Source organism: Mesoplodon mirus (genome assembly GCF_964341445.2).
Source record: "Mesoplodon mirus genome assembly, contig: SUPER_3_unloc_1, whole genome shotgun sequence".
Classification (NCBI taxonomy): Eukaryota; Metazoa; Chordata; class Mammalia; order Artiodactyla; family Ziphiidae; genus Mesoplodon; species Mesoplodon mirus.
Genome location: NW_028295818.1, coordinates 13,520 through 31,094, shown reverse-complemented (window position 1 = coordinate 31,094; position 17,575 = coordinate 13,520).

Here is a 17,575-nt window from a genome sequence, read left to right as displayed (position 1 = left end):
GATAGTGCCCATGGTGACAGTGCACATGGTGGTAGTCCACATGGTGGCAGTGAAAAATGGTGACAGTTCCCATGCTGACAGTTCTCATTGTGACAATGCACACGGTCACAACCGATGCTGACACTGCTCATGGTAGCTGTACCCGTGGTGACAGGGCTCATGGTGATAGTGCCCATGTTAACAGTGCCCATGGTGACACTGCCCCTGGTGACAATGCCCATGATGACAGTGCCAATAGAGTCAGTGCCCACGGAGCCATTGCCTATGGTAACAGTGCTCACAGTGACAGTACCCATGGTAACAGTGACCACGGTGAGAGTGCTCATGGTGATAGTGGCTATGGTGACAGATCACACTGTGACAGTCCGCATTGTGCCAGTACCAATAGTGACAGTGCCCATGGTGACATTGACCACGGTAAGAGTGCTCACGGTGCTAGTGCTCACAGTAATAGTGCTCATGGTGACAGTGCCAACAGTGACGGTGCTCACGGTGACAGTGCCCATGGTGATAGTGCCCATGGTGAGAGTCCGCCCATTGATAGTGCCCATGGTGGCAGTTCCCATTGTGAAAGTGCACATGATGACATTGCCCATGTTGGTAGTTCCCATGGTGACAGTGCTCACAGTGATAGTGACCTTGGTAACTGTGCACATGGTGGCCGTGCCCTTGGTGACAGTGCCAATGATGACAGTACTCATGGTGACAATTCTCATGGTAATAGTTCCCATGGGGACAAGGCACAGGTTGGCAGTGAAAAATGGTGAAAGTGCCCATGTTGACAGTTCTCATGGTGACAGTGCACACGGTGACAACCCATGCAGACAGTACTCACGGTGACAGTTCTCATGGTTGCAGTACCCATGGTGACAGTGCTCACAGTGATACTGCCCATAGTGGCAATGCCCATGGTGACAGTGCCCATGGAGACACTGCCCATGATGACAGTGCCCATGGTGAAAGATCCCACGGCGCCATTGCCTATTGTGACAGTGCTCATGGTAACAGTGCCCATGGTGACAGTGACCATGGTGAGAGTGCTCACACTGATAGTGCCCATGGTGACAGGGCTCATGGTGCCAGGCCGCATTGTGCCAGTACCCATGGCGACAGTGGTCATGGTGACACTGACCACAGTGAGAGTGCTCACTGTGATAGAGCTCACGGTTATAGTGATCATGGTGACAGTGCAAATGGTGACAATACCCATGGTGACAGTACTCATGTTGAAAATACCCATGGTGGCAGTTCTCATGGTGACAGTGCTCATAATAGCAGTGCCCAAGGTGGCAGTCCTCGTGGTGACAGTGCTAATGGTGACAGTGCTCTAGGTGGCAGTTCCCATGGGGACAGTACCGATGGTGACCCTGTGCATTGTTACAGTGCCCATGGTAACCGTGCTCACGGTGGTAGTGCACATCGTGACAGTGCCCATGGTGGTAGTTCACCTGGTGACAGTGCTAAATAGTGACAGTGCACATGCTGACAGTGCTCACGGTGATAGTGCCCATGGGGACAGTGCCCACGGTGATAATGGGTATTATTACAGTGTTCATCGTGACAGAGCCCAAGGTGGCAGTGGCCATGGTGACAGTGCCCACAATGACAGTGCCCATGGTAACAGTGCCGACAGTGACAGGGCCCATGGTGACACTTTTCACAGTGAATGTGCCCATGGGGACAGTTACCATGATGAGATTTCTCACGGTGATAGTGCCCGTTGTGACAGTGCTCACAGTGACAATTCCCATGGTGCCAGTGCCCATAGAGACATTCCACACGGTCACATTTCTCACGGTGAAAGTGCCTATGGTGACACTGCACCTGGTGGCAGTGCAAAATGGTGACAGTGCCCATGGTGACATTGCTCATGGTGACTTTCCTTATGGTGATAGTCCTTACAGTGACAGTGCGCATGGTGACACTGCACACAGTGACAGTGTTCATGGTGACAGTGTTCACAGTGATAGTTCCCATGGTGAGATTGTCCATGGTAACAGTGCCCATAGTCACAATTCTAATGGTGTAGTGCTCACAGTGACAGTGCCCATGGTGTCATGCCCATGGTGACAGTGCTCATGGTGACAGTGCCATAAATAACAGTGCTCATTGTGGCAGTGCTCATTGTGTCCGTGCTCATGGTGACAGTGCCCATGTTTACAGTGTTTATGGTGATAGATGTCACGGTGTCAGTGCCCACGGGGACAGTGCCAAGGCTGACAAAGCCCAGGGTGATACTTCCCATTGGGACAGTGCCCACGGTGACAGTGCCCATGGTGAGAGCGCCCAGTGTGACAAGGCACATGGTGACAGTGCTCACGGTGATGGTGCCCATGGTGACAGTGCCGATGCTGAGAGTGCCATTAGTGACAGTGCTCATGGTGAAACTGCCCATGGAGACATCGCCCATGGTGATAGTGCTCATGGTGACAACCCCACGGTGACAGTGCCAATGTTGATAGTCCCCGTGGTGACAGGTCTTACATTGAATGTGACCATGGTGTCTGTGCTCATGGTGACAGTGCTCAAGGTTATCGTCTCCATGTTGACAGTGCCGATGGTGACAATTCTCACGGTGACAGGGCCTAAGGTGAAAATTCTCATAGTGACAGTGTTCACGGTGACAGTGCCCATGGTGCTATTACCCATGGTGACAGTTCTCATAGTGAAATTGCCCATGGTGACACTGCACATGTTGGCAGTGCAAAATGGTGACAGTGTCCATGGTGATATTGCTCATGGTGACATTGCTTACGGTGATAGTGTGTATGGTGAAACTGCACACAGTGACATTGCTCATGGTGACAGTGTTCACGGCGTTAGTTCCTATCGTGAATGTGACCTTGGGGACAGTGCCCATTGTCACAATTCTCATGGTGTAGTGCTCACGGTGACAGTGCCCATGGTGACAATACACAGGGTGACAGTATTCATGGTGACATTGCTCATGGTGAGAGTGCCCATGTTCACAACTGTCACGGTGATAGTTCCCATGGTGACAATACCCAGGGTAACAGAGCTGATGGTAAAAGTGTTCACGGTGACAGTGCCCATGGTGACAGTACCTAAGGTGACAATTCCCATGGTGAGACTGCTCATAGACAGTGCCCATGGTGACAATACCCAGCGTGTCCTGTCCATGGTGACAGTGATCATGGTGACACTTCTCATGAGGACAGTGCCATAAGTGACAGTGCTCATTGTGGCATAGCTCATGGTGACCGTGCTCATGGTGACAGTGCCATGGTGACAGTGCCTATGGTGATAGATATCATGGTGGCCGTGCCCAGGGTGACATTGCCCACGCTGACAAAGCCCATGGTGATACTTCCCATTGTGACAGTGCCCACGGTGGCAGAGCGCATGGTGACAGTGCCCAAGATCACAGTGCCCATGATGAGAGTGCTAACGGTGACTCTGCCCATGGTGACAGCACCCAGTGTGACAATGCCCATTGTGACAGTGCTCACGGTGACCATGCCGATGGTGATAGTGCCAATAGTGAGAGTGCTCACGGTGACACTGCCCATGGACACACTGCCCATTGTGATAGTGCTCATCATGACAAACCCTCGGAGGCAGTGCCAATGGTGAGAGTCCCCGTGGTGACAGTTCTCACGGTGAAAGTGATCCTGTTGAAATTGCTCATGGTGACAGTGCTCATGGTGACAGTGCTCAAGGTGATAGTCTCCATGTTGACAGTGTCCATGGTGACTGTTCTCACGGTGACAGTGCCTATGGTGATTATGCTCTTAGTGACAGTGCTCATGGTGACAGTGCCCATGGTGACAGTGACCACGGTGACTGTTCTCACCGTGGTAGTGCCCATGGTGACAGTGTTCATGATGACAGTCCGCATTAAGGCTGTGCCCACGGTGACACTGCTCATGGTGATAGTTCTCACGGTGATAGTACGCACGGTGACAGTGCCAAAGGTGACAATACCCAGGTGATAGTAATCATGGTGAAAGTGCCCATGGTGGCAGTTCTCATACTGACAGTTCTTGTGACACTGCTCATGGTGGCAGTGCTCGTGGTGACAGTGCTCATGGTGGCAGTGCCCATGGTGAGACTCCCGATGGTTGCACTGCCCATGGTGACAGTGCACATGGTCATGGTGCATCTGGTGGCAGTGCAAAATAGTGAGAGTGCCCATGATGATATTGCTCATGGTGATAGTGCCCATGGTGAGAGTGCCCATGGTTCCAGTGCTCATGGTGACAGTGTCCATTGTGACAGTGCACACCGTGAGAGTGTCCATGGTGTCTGGGCCCATGGTGACAGTTCTTATCATGAGAGTGTTCACGGTAGCAGTGTTCATGGTAATAGTGCTCACGGAGACATTGCCCACAATGAGAGTGCCCATGGTGAGAATACTGACTGTGAAAGTGCCCATGATGACTTTTCTCTCTGCGACAGTGCCCATGGGGACAGTTAGCACGGTGAGATTTCTCACAGTGATAGTGCACATTGTTTCAGTGCTAATAGTGAAAAGACCCACGGCGCCAGTGCCCATCATGGCATTGCTCACTGTGATAGTTCTCACGGTGACAGTGCCCATGGTGATATTACCCATGGTGACAGTACTCAGTGATCAAGTGCTCATGGTGACAGTGCCTAAGGTGATAGTGCGCACGGTGGCAGTGCAAAATGGCGACAGTGCCCATGGTGATATTGCTTAATGTGATAGTCCTTGTGGTGACATTGCGCATGGTGACATTGCCCACCACGACAGTTCTCTTGTTGACAGTGCTCATGGTGATAGTGCCAATGTTGGAAGTGCCCATCGTGAAAGTGCCCATGGTGACAGTTCTTATGATGAGAGTGGTCAGAGGGGCAGTGCTCGTGGTGAAAGTGCCCATGGTGACAGAGCCCACGGTGACAGTGTCCATAGTTATAGTGTCCACGGTGACAGTCCTAACAGTGAAATTGTCCATGGGGACACTGCCCAAGGTGAAAAGTGCCCATGGTCACAACACTCACGGTGATAGTGCTCACGGTGAGAGTGGCCATGGTGACAGTGACCACGGTGACACTTCTAATGGTGATACTGCCCATGATGACAGTGCTCATGGTGACAGTCCACATTGTGCCAGTGCCCAAGGTGACAGTGCTCATGGTGACAGTGCCCAAAGTCACAATACCCATGGTGACAGTGCCCAGGCTGACATTTCTCAAGGTCGTAGTGCCCATGGTGACAGTGCACATGGTGATACAGAGAATGGGGACAGTGCTTATGGTGACAGTGGTCATGGTTGCAGTACCCATGGTGATAGTGCTGAAACTGACAGTGCCCTTGGGGATAGTGCCCATGGTGAGTGTGCTCGTGTTAATAGTGCCCATGGTGGCAGTTCCCATTGTGAAAGTGCTCATGATGACAGTGCCCATGTTGGTAGTTCCCATGGTGACAGTGCTCATGGTGATAGTGACCATGTTAACAGTGCACATGGTGGCTGTGCCCTTGGTGACAGTGCCCATGATGACAGTATTCATGGTGACAGTGCTCACGGTGATAGTGCCCATGGTGACAGTGCACATGGTGGTAGTCCACATGGTGACAGTCCCATGCTGACAGTTCTCATTGTGACAATGCACACGGTCACAACCGATGCTGACACTGCTCATGGTAGCTGTACCCGTGGTGACAGGGCTCATGGTGATAGTGCCCATGATAACAGTGCCCATGGTGACACTGCCCATGGTGACAATGCCCATGATGACAGTGCCCATAGAGTCAGTGTCCACGGAGCCATTGCCTATGGTAACAGTGCTCACAGTGACAGTACCCATGGTAACAGTGACCACAGTGAGAGTGCTCATGGTGATAGTGGCTATGGTGACAGATCACACTGTGACAGTCCGCATTGTGCCAGTACCAATAGTGACAGTGCCCATGGTGACATTGACCACGGTAAGAGTGCTCACGGTGCTAGTGCTCACAGTAATAGTGCTCATGGTGACAGTGCCAACAGTGACGGTGCTCACGGTGACAGTGCCCATGGTGATTGTGCCCATGGTGAGAGTCCGCCCATTGATAGTGCCCATGCTTGCAGTTCCCATTGTGAAAGTTCTCATGATGACATTGCCCATGTTGGTAGTTCCCATGGTGACAGTGCTCACGGTGATAGTGACCTTGGTAACTGTGCACATGGTGGCCGTGCCCTTGGTGACAGTGCCAATGATGACAGTACTCATGGTGACAATTCTCATGGTAATAGTTCCCATGGGGACAAGGCACAGGTTGGCAGTGAAAAATGGTGAAAGTGCCCATGTTGACAGTTCTCATGGTGACAGTGCACACGGTGACAACCCATGCAGACAGTACTCACGGTGACAGTTCTCATGGTTGCAGTACCCATGGTGACAGTGCTCACAGTGATACTGCCCATAGTGGCAATGCCCATGGTGACAGTGCCCATGGTGACACTGCCCATGATGACAGTGCCCATGGTGAAAGTTCCCACGGCGCCATTGCCTATGGTGACAGTGCTCATGGTAACAGTGCCCATAGTGACAGTGACCATGGTGAGAGTGCTCACACTGATAGTGCCCATGGTGACAGGGCTCATGATGCCAGGCCGCATTGTGCCAGTACCCATGGCGACAGTGGTCATGGTGACACTGACCACAGTGAGAGTGCTCACTGTGATAGAGCTCACGGTAATAGTGCTCATGGTGACAGTGCAAATGGTGACAATACCCATGGTGACAGTACTCATGTTGAAAATACCCATGGTGGCAGTTCTCATGGTGACAGTGCTCATAATAGCAGTGCCCAAGGTGGCAGTCCTCGTGGTGACAGTGCTAATGGTGACAGTGCTCTTGGTGGCAGTTCCCATGGGGACAGTACCGATGGTGACCCTGTGCATTGTTACAGTGCCCATGGTAACCGTGCTCACGGTGGTAGTGCACATCGTGACAGTGCCCATAGTGGTAGTTCACCTGGTGACAGTGCTAAATAGTGACAGTGCACATGCTGACAGTGCTCACGGTGATAGTGCCCATGGTGACAGTGCCCACGGTGATAATGGGTATTATTACAGTGTTCATCGTGACAGAGCCCAAGGTGGCAGTGGCCATTCTGACAGTGCCCACAATGACAGTGCCCATGGTAACAGTGCCGACAGTGACAGTGCCCATGGTGACACTTCTCACAGTGAATGTTCCCATGGGGACAGTTCCCATGATGAGATTTCTCACGGTGATAGTGCCCGTTGTGACAGTGCTCACAGTGACAATGCCCATGGTGCCAGTGCCCATAGAGACATTCCGAACAGTCACATTTCTTACGGTGAAAGTGCCTATGGTGACACTGCACCTGATGGCAGTGCAAAATGGTGTCAGTGCCCATGGTGACATTGCTCATAGTGATTTTGCTTACAGGGATAGTCCTTACGGTGACAGTGTGCATGGTGACACTGCACACAGTTGCAGTGTTTATGGTGACAGTGTTCACGGTGAAACTTTCCATGGTGATAGTGCCCATGGTGACACTGCACATGGTGGCAGTGATAAATGGTGACAGTGCCCCTGTTGACAGTTCTCATGGTGAGAGAGCACATGGTGACAACCCGTGCAGACTGTACTCATAGTGACAGTACTCATGCTGACAGTTCTCATGTTTGCAGTATCCATGGTGACAGTGCTCACAGTGATAGTGCCCATGGTGAGAGTGCCCATGATGACAGGGCCCATGGTGCCATTGCCTATGGTGACAGTGCTCATGGTAACAGTGCCCAAGGTGACAGTGACCATGGTGAGAGTGCTCACACTGATGGTGCCCATGGTGACAGTGCTCACGGTGCCAGTCTACCTTGTGCCATTACCCATGGCGACAGTTCTCATGGTGACAGTGACCACAGTGAGAGTGCTCATAGTGATAGTGCTCACGGTAATAGTGCTCATGGTGACAATGCAAATGGTGACAATACCATGGTGACAGTACTCATGTTGAAAATACCCATGGTGGCAGTTCTCATAGCGACAGATCTCATGGTGACAGTGCTCATAATAGCAGTGCCCAGGTGCCAGTGCTCGTGGTGACAGTGCTAATGGTGACAGTGCTCATGGTGGCAGTTCCCATCGGGACAATACTGATGGTGACGCTGTGCATTGTTACAGTGCCCATGGTAACCGTGCTCACGGTGAAAGTGCACATCGTGACAGTGCCCATGGTGGTAGTTCACCTGGTGACAGTGCTAGATAGTGACAGTGCACATGCTGACAGTGCTCACGGTGATAGTGCCCATGGTGACAGTGCACACGGTGATAATGGGCATTGTTACAGAGTTCATGGTGACAGCACACGGTGGCAGTGGCCATGGAGACAGTGCCCACAATGACAGTGCCCATGGTGACAGTGCCGACAGTGACAGTGCCCATGGTGACACTTCTCACGGTGACAGTGCCCATGGGGACAGTGCGCATAGAGTCATTCCGCACGGTCACATTTCTCACAGTGAAAGTGCCTATGGTGATATTAACCATGGTGACACTGCACATGGTGGCAGAGCAAAATGGTGACAGTGCCCATGGTGACATTGCTCATGGTGACTTTGCTTATGGTGATAGTCCTTACAGTGACAGTGCGCATGGTGACACTGCACACAGTGACAGTGTTCATGGTGACAGTGTTCACGGTGATAGTTCCCATGGTGAGATTGTCCATGGTAACAGTGCCCATAGTCACAATTCTCATGGTGTAGTGCTCACAGTGACAGTGTCCATGGTGTCATGCCCATGGTGACAGTGCTCATGGTGACAGTGCTCATGATGGCAGTGCCATAAATAACAGTGCTCATTGTGGCAGTGCTCATGGTGTCCGTGCTCATGGTGACAGTGCCCATGTTTACAGTGTTTATGGTGATAGATGTCACGGTGTCAGTGCTCACGGGGACAGTGCCAAGGCTGACAAAGCCCAGGGTGATACTTCCCATTGGGACAGTGCCCACGGTGACAGTGCCCATGGTGAGAGCGCCCAGTGTGACAAGGCACATGGTGACAGTGCTCACGGTGACGGTGCCCATGGTGACAGTGCCGATGGTGAGAGTGCCATTAGTGACAGTGCTCATGGTGAAACTGCCCATGGAGACATCGCCCATGGTGATAGTGCTCATGGTGACAACCCCACGGTGACAGTGCCAATGTTGATAGTCCCCGTGGTGACAGGTCTTACATTGAATGTGACCATGGTGTCTGTGCTCATGGTGACAGTGCTCAAGGTTATCGTCTCCATGTTGACAGAGCCGATGGTGACAATTCTCACGGTGACAGGGCCTAAGGTGAAAATTCTCATAGTGACAGTGTTCACGGTGACAGTGCCCATGGTGCTATTACCCATGGTGACAGTTCTCATAGTGAAACTGCCCATGGTGACACTGCACATGGTGGCAGTGCAAAATGGTGACAGTGTCCATGGTGATATTGCTCATGGTGACATTGCTTACGGTGATAGTGTGTATCGTGAAACTGCACACAGTGGCATTGCTCATGGTGACAGTGTTCACGGCGTTAGTTCCTATCGTGAATGTGACCTTGGGGACAGTGCCCATTGTCACAATTCTCATGGTGTAGTGCTCACGGTGACAGTGCCCATGGTGACAATACACAGGGTGACAGTATTCATGGTGACATTGCTCATGGTGAGAGTGCCCATGTTCACAACTGTCACGGTGATAGTTCCCATGGTGACAATACCCAGGGTAACAGAGCTTATAGTAAAAGTGTTCACGGTGACAGAGCCCATGGTGACAGTACCTAAGGTGACAATTCCCATGGTGAGACTGCTCATAGACAGTGCCCATGGTGACAATACCCAGCGTGTCCTGTCCATGGTGACAGTGATCATGGTGACACTTCTCATGAGGACAGTGCCATAAGTGACAGTGCTCATTGTGGCAGTGCTCATGGTGACTGTGCTCATGGTGACAGTGCCTATGGTGATAGATATCATGGTGGCCGTGCCCAGGGTGACATTGCCCACGCTGACAAAGCCCATGGTGATACTTCCCATTGTGACAGTGCCAACGGTGGCAGAGCCCATGGTGACAGTGCCCAAGATCACAGTGCCCATGATGAGAGTGCTAACGGTGACTCTGCCCATGGTGACAGCACCCAGTGTGACAATGCCCATTGTGACAGTGCTCACGGTGACCATGCCGATGGTGATAGTGCCAATAGTGAGAGTGCTCATGGTGACACTGCCCATGGAGACACTGCCCATTGTGATAGTGCTCATCATGACAAACCCTCGGAGGCAGTGCCAATGGTGAGAGTCCCCGTGGTGACAGTTCTCACGGTGAAAGTGATCCTGTTGAAATTGCTCATGGTGACAGTGCTCATGGTGACAGTGCTCAAGGTGATAGTCTCCATGTTGACAGTGTCCATGGTGACTGTTCTCACGGTGACAGTGCCTATGGTGATTATGCTCTTAGTGACAGTGCTCATGGTGACAGTGCCCATGGTGACAGTGACCACGGTGACTGTTCTCACCGTGGTAGTGCCCATGGTGACAGTGTTCATGATGACAGTCTGCATTAAGGCTGTGCCCACGGTGACACTGCTCATGGTGATAGTTCTCACGGTGATAGTACGCACGGTGACAGTGCCAAAGGTGACAATACCCAGGTGAAAGTAATCATGGCGAAAGTGCCCATGGTGGCAGTTCTCATACTGACAGTTCTTGTGACACTGCTCATGGTGGCAGTGCTCGTGGTGACAGTGCTCATGGTGGCAGTGCCCATGGTGAGACTACCGATGGTGACACTGCCCATGGTGACAGTGCACATGGTCATGGTGCATCTGCTGGCAGTGCAAAATAGTGAGAGTGCCCATGATGATATTGCTCATGGTGATAGTGCCCATGGTGAGAGTGCCCATGGTTCCAGTGCTCATGGTGACAGTGCCCATTGTGACAGTGGCCCTGGTGACAGTGCACACCGTGAGAGTGCCCATGGTGTCTGTGCCCATGGTGACAGTTCTTATCATGAGAGTGTTCACGGTAGCAGTGTTCATGGTAATAGTGCTCACGGAGACATTGCCCACAATGAGAGTGCCCATGGTGAGAATACTGACTGTGACAGTGTCCATGATGACTTTTCTCTCTGCGACAGTGCCCATGGGGACAGTTAGCACGGTGAGATTTCTCACAGTGATAGTGCACATTGTTTCAGTGCTAATAGTGAAAAGACCCATGGCGCCAGTGCCCATCATGGCATTGCTCACAGTGATAGTTCTCACGGTGACAGTGCCCATGGTGATATTACCCATGGTGACAGTACTCAGTGATCAAGTGCTCATAGTGACAGTGCCTAAGGTGATAGTGCACACGGTGGCAGTGCAAAATGGCGACAGTGCCCATTGTGACATTGCTTAAAGTGATAGTCCTTGTGGTGACATTGCGCATGGTGACATTGCCCACCACGACAGTTCTCTTGTTGACAGTGCTCATGGTGATAGTGTCAATGTTGGAAGTGCCCATCGTGAAAGTGCCCATGGTGACAGTTCTTATGATGAGAGTGGTCAGAGTGGCAGTGCTCATGGTGAAAGTGCCCATGGTGACAGAGCCCACTGTGACAGTGTCCATAGTTATAGTGTCCACGGTGACAGTCCTAACAGTGAAATTGTCCATGGGGACACTGCCCATGGTGAAAGTGCCCATGGTCACAACACTCACGGTGATAGTGCTCACGGTGAGAGTGGCCATGTTGACAGTGACCACGGTGACAGTTCTAATGGTGATACTGCCCATGATGACAGTGCTCATGGTGACAGTCCACATTGTGCCAGTGCCCAAGGTGACAGTGCTCATGGTGACAGTGCCCAAAGTCACAATACCCATGGTGACAGTGCCCAGGCTGACATTTCTCAAGGTCGTAGTGCCCATGGTGACAGTGCACATGGTGATACAGAGAATGGGGACAGTGCTTATGGTGACAGTGGTCATGGTTGCAGTACCCATGGTGATAGTGCTGAAACTGACAGTGCCCTTGGGGATAGTGCCCATGGTGAGTGTGCTCGTGTTAATAGTGCCCATGGTGGCAGTTCCCATTGTGAAAGTGCTCATGATGACAGTGCCCATGTTGGTAGTTCCCATGGTGACAGTGCTCATGGTGATAGTGACCATGTTAACAGTGCACATGGTGGCTGTGCCCTTGGTGACAGTGCCCATGATGACTGTATTCATGGTGACAGTGCTCACGGTGATAGTGCCCATGGTGAGAGTGCACATGGTGGTAGTCCACATGGTGGCAGTGAAAAATGGTGACAGTTCCCATGCTGACAGTTCTCATTGTGACAATGCACACGGTCACAACCGATGCTAACACTGCTCATGGTAGCTGTACCCGTGGTGACAGGGCTCATGGTGATAGTGCCCATGTTAACAGTGCCCATGGTGACACTGCCCATGGTGACAATGCCCATGATGACAGTGCCAATAGAGTCAGTACCCACGCAGCCATTGCCTATGGTAACAGTGTTCACAGTGACAGTACCCATGGTAACAGTGACCACGGTGAGAGTGCTCATGGTGATAGTGGCTATGGTGACAGATCACACTGTGACAGTCCGCATTGTGCCAGTACCAATAGTGACAGTGCCCATGGTGACATTGACCACGGTAAGAGTGCTCACGGTGCTAGTGCTCACAGTAATAGTGCTCATGGTGACAGTGCCAACAGTGACGGTGCTCACGGTGACAGTGCCCATGGTGATAGTGCCCATGGTGAGAGTCCGCCCATTGATAGTGCCCATGGTGGCAGTTCCCATTGTGAAAGTGCACATGATGACATTGCCCATGTTGGTAGTTCCCATAGTGACAGTGCTCACGGTGATAGTGACCTTGGTAACTGTGCACATGGTGGCCGTGCCCTTGGTGACAGTGCCAATGATGACAGTACTCATGGTGACAGTTCCCATGGGGACAAGGCACAGGTTGGCAGTGAAAAATGGTGAAAGTGCCCATGTTGACAGTTCTCATGGTGACAGTGCACACGGTGACAACCCATGCAGACAGTACTCACGGTGACAGTTCTCATGGTTGCAGTACCCATGGTGACAGTGCTCACAGTGATACTGCCCATAGTGGCAATGCCCATGGTGACAGTGCCCATGGTGACACTGCCCATGATGACAGTGCCCATGGTGAAAGATCCCACGGCGCCATTGCCTATTGTGACAGTGCTCATGGTAACAGTGCCCATGGTGACAGTGACCATGGTGAGAGTGCTCACACTGATAGTGCCCATGGTGACAGGGCTCATGGTGCCAGGCCGCATTGTGCCAGTACCCATGGCGACAGTGGTCATGGTGACACTGACCACAGTGAGAGTGCTCACTGTGATAGAGCTCACGGTAATAGTGCTCATGGTGACAGTGCAAATGGTGACAATACCCATGGTGACAGTACTCATGTTGAAAATACCCATGGTGGCAGTTCTCATGGTGACAGTGCTCATAATAGCAGTGCCCAAGGTGGCAGTCCTCGTGGTGACAGTGCTAATGGTGACAGTGCTCTTGGTGGCAGTTCCCATGGGGACAGTACCGATGGTGACCCTGTGCATTGTTACAGTGCCCATGGTAACCGTGCTCACGGTGGTAGTGCACATCGTAACAGTGCCCATGGTGGTAGTTCACCTGGTGACAGTGCTAAATAGTGACAGTGCACATGCTGACAGTGCTCACGGTGATAGTGCCCATGGTGACAGTGCCCACGGTGATAATGGGTATTATTACAGTGTTCATCGTGACAGAGCCCAAGGTGGCAGTGGCCATGGTGACAGTGCCTACAATGACAGTGCCCATGGTAACAGTGCCGACAGTGACAGTGCCCATGGTGACACTTCTCACAGTGAATGTGCCCATGGGGACAGTTACCATGATGAGATTTCTCACGGTGATAGTGCCCGTTGTGACAGTGCTCACAGTGACAATGCCCGTGGTGCCAGTGCCCATAGAGACATTCCGCACGGTCACATTTCTCACGGTGAAAGTGCCTATGGTGACACTGCACCTGGTGGCAGTGCAAAATGGTGGCAGTGCCCATGGTGACATTGCTCATAGTGACTTTGCTTACAGTGATAGTCCTTACGGTGACAGTGTGCTGGTGACACTGCACACAGTTGCAGTGTTTATGGTGACAGTGTTCACGGTGATAGTTTCCATGGTGATAGTGCCCATGGTGACACTGCACATGGTGGCAGTGATAAATGGTGACAGTGCCCCTGTTGACAGTTCTCATGGTGAGAGTGCACATGGTGACAACCCGTGAAGTCTGTACTCATAGTGACAGTACTCACGGTGACAGTTCTCATGTTTGCAGTATCCATGGTGACAGTGCTCACAGTGATAGTGCCCATGGTGAGAGTGCCCATGATGACAGGGCCCATGGTGCCATTGCCTATGGTGACAGTGCTCATGGTAACAGTGCCCAAGGTGACAGTGACCATGGTGAGAGTGCTCACACTGATGGTGCCCATGGTGACAGTGCTCACAGTGCCTGTCTACATTGTGCCATTACCCATGGTGACAGTGCTCATGGTGACAGTGACCACAGTGAGAGTGCTCATAGTGATAGTGCTCACGGTAATAGTGCTCATGGTGACAATGCAAATGGTGACAATACCATGGTGACAGTACTCATGTTGAAAATACCCATGGTGGCAGTTCTCATAGCGACAGATCTCATGGTGACAGTGCTCATAATAGCAGTGCCCAGGTGCCAGTGCTCGTGGTGACAGTGCTAATGGTGACAGTGCTCTTGGTGGCAGTTCCCATCGGGACAATACTGATGGTGACGCTGTGCATTGTTACAGTGCCCATGGTAACCGTGCTCACGGTGATAGTGCACATCGTGACAGCGCCCATGGTGGTAGTTCACCTGGTGACAGTGCTAAATAGTGACAGTGCACGTGCTGACAGTGCTCACGGTGATAGTGCCCATGGTGACAGTGCACACGGTGATAATGGGCATTGTTACAGAGTTCATGGTGACAGCACACGGTGGTAGTGGCCATGGAGACAGTGCCCACAATGACAGTGCCCATGGTGACAGTGCCGACAGTGACAGTACCCATGGTGACACTTCTCACGGTGACAGTGCCCATGGGGACAGTTAGCATGGTGAGATTTCTCACGGTGACAGTGCCCGTTGTGACAGTGCTCACAGTGACAATGCCCATGGTGCCAGTGCCCATAGAGTCATTCCGCACGGTCTCATTTCTCACAGTGAAAGTGCCTATGGTGATATTAACCATGGTGACACTGCACATGGTGGCAGAGCAAAATGGTGACAGTGCCCATGGTGACATTGCTCATGGTGACTTTCCTTATGGTGATAGTCCTTACAGTGACAGTGCGCATGGTGACACTGCACACAGTGACAGTGTTCATGGTGACAGTGTTCACAGTGATAGTTCCCATGGTGAGATTGTCCATGGTAACAGTGCCCATAGTCACAATTCTCATGGTGTAGTGCTCACAGTGACAGTGCCCATGGTGTCATGCCCATGGTGACAGTGCTCATCTTGACAGTGCTCATGTGGGCAGTGCCATATATAACAGTGCTCATTGTGGCAGTGCTCATGGTGTCCGTGCTCATGGTGACAGTGCCCATGTTTACAGTGTTTATGGTGATAGATGTCACGGTGTCAGTGCCCACGGGGACAGTGCCAAGGCTGACAAAGCCCAGGGTGATAATTCCCATTGGGACAGTGCCCACGGTGACAGTGCCCATGGTGACAGCGCCCAGTGTGACAAGGCTCATGGTGACAGTGCTCACGGTGACGGTGCCCATGGTGACAGTGCCGAAGGTGAGAGTGCCATTAGTGACAGTGCTCATGGTGAAACTGCCCATGGAGATATCGCCCATGGTGATAGTGCTCGTGGTGACAACCCCACGGTGACAGTGCCAATGTTGATAGTCCCCGTGGTGACAGGTCTTACATTGAATGTGACCATGGTGTCTGTGCTCATGGTGACAGTGCTCAAGGTTATAGTCTCCATGTTGACAGTGCCGATGGTGACAATTCTCACGGTGACAGGGCCTATGGTGTAAATTCACATAGTGACAGTGTTCACGGTGACAGTGCCCATGGTGCTATTACCCATGGTGACAGTTCTCATAGTGAAACTGCCCATGGTGACACTGCACATGGTGGCAGTGCAAAATGGAGACAGTGCCCATGGTGATATTGCTCATGGTGACATTGCTTACGGTGATAGTGTGTATGGTGAAACTGCACACAGTGACATTGCTCATGGTGACAGTGTTCACGGTGTTAGTTCCTATCGTGAATGTGACCATGGGGACAGTGCCCATTGTCACAATTCTCATGGTGTAGTGCTCACGGTGACAGTGCCCATGGTGACAATACACAGGGTGACACTATTCATGGTGACATTGCTCATGGTGGGAGTGCCCATGTTCACAACTGTCACGGTGATAGTTCCCATGGTGACAATACCCAGGGTAACAGAGCTGATGGTAAAAGTGTTCACGGTGACAGTGCCCATGATGACAGTACCTAAGGTGACAATTCCCATGGTGAGACTGCTCATAGACAGTGCCCATGGTGACAATACCCAGCGTGTCCTGTCCATGGTGACAGTGATCATGGTGACACTTCTCATGAGGACAGTGCCATAAGTGACAGTGCTCATTGTGGCAGTGCTCATGGTGACTGTGCTCATGGTGACAGTGCCCATGGTGACAGTGCCTATGGTGATAGATATCATGGTGGCCGTGCCCAGGGTGATATTGCCCACGCTGACAAAGCCCATGGTGATACTTCCCATTGTGACAGTGCCAACGGTGGCAGAGCCCATGGTGACAGTGCCCAAGATCACAGTGTCCATGGTGAGAGTGCTAACGGTGACTGTGCCCATGGTGACAGCACCCAGTGTGACAATGCCCATTGTGACAGTGCTCACGGTGACCATGCCGATGGTGATAGTGCCAATAGTGAGAGTGCTCACGGTGACACTGCCCATGGAGACACTGCCCATGGTGATAGTGCTCATCATGACAACCCCTCGGAGGCAGTGCCAATGGTGAGAGTCCCCGTGGTGACAGTTCTCACGGTGAAAGTGATCCTATTGATATTTCTCATGGTGACAGTGCTCTTGGTGACAGTGCTCAAGGTGATAGTCTGAATGTTGACAGTGCCCATGGTGACTCTTCTCACGGTGACAGTGCCTATGGTGATTATGCTCTTAGTGACAGTGCTCATGGTGACAGTGCCCATGGTGACAGTGACCACGGTGACTGTTCTCACCGTGGTAGTGCCCATGGTGACAGTGTTCATGATGACAGTCCGCATTAAGGCTGTGCCGTGGTGACAGTGCTCATGGTGATAGTTCTCACGGTGATAGTACGCACGTTGACAGTGCCAAAGGTGACAATACCCAGGTGATAGTAATCATGGTGAAAGTGCCCATGGTGGCAGTTCTCATACTGACAGTTCTTGTGACAGTGCTCATGGTGGCAGTGCTCGTGGTGACAGTGCTCTTGGTGACAGTGCTCATGGTGGCAGTGCCCATGGTGAGACTCCCGTTGGTGACACTGCCCATGGTGACA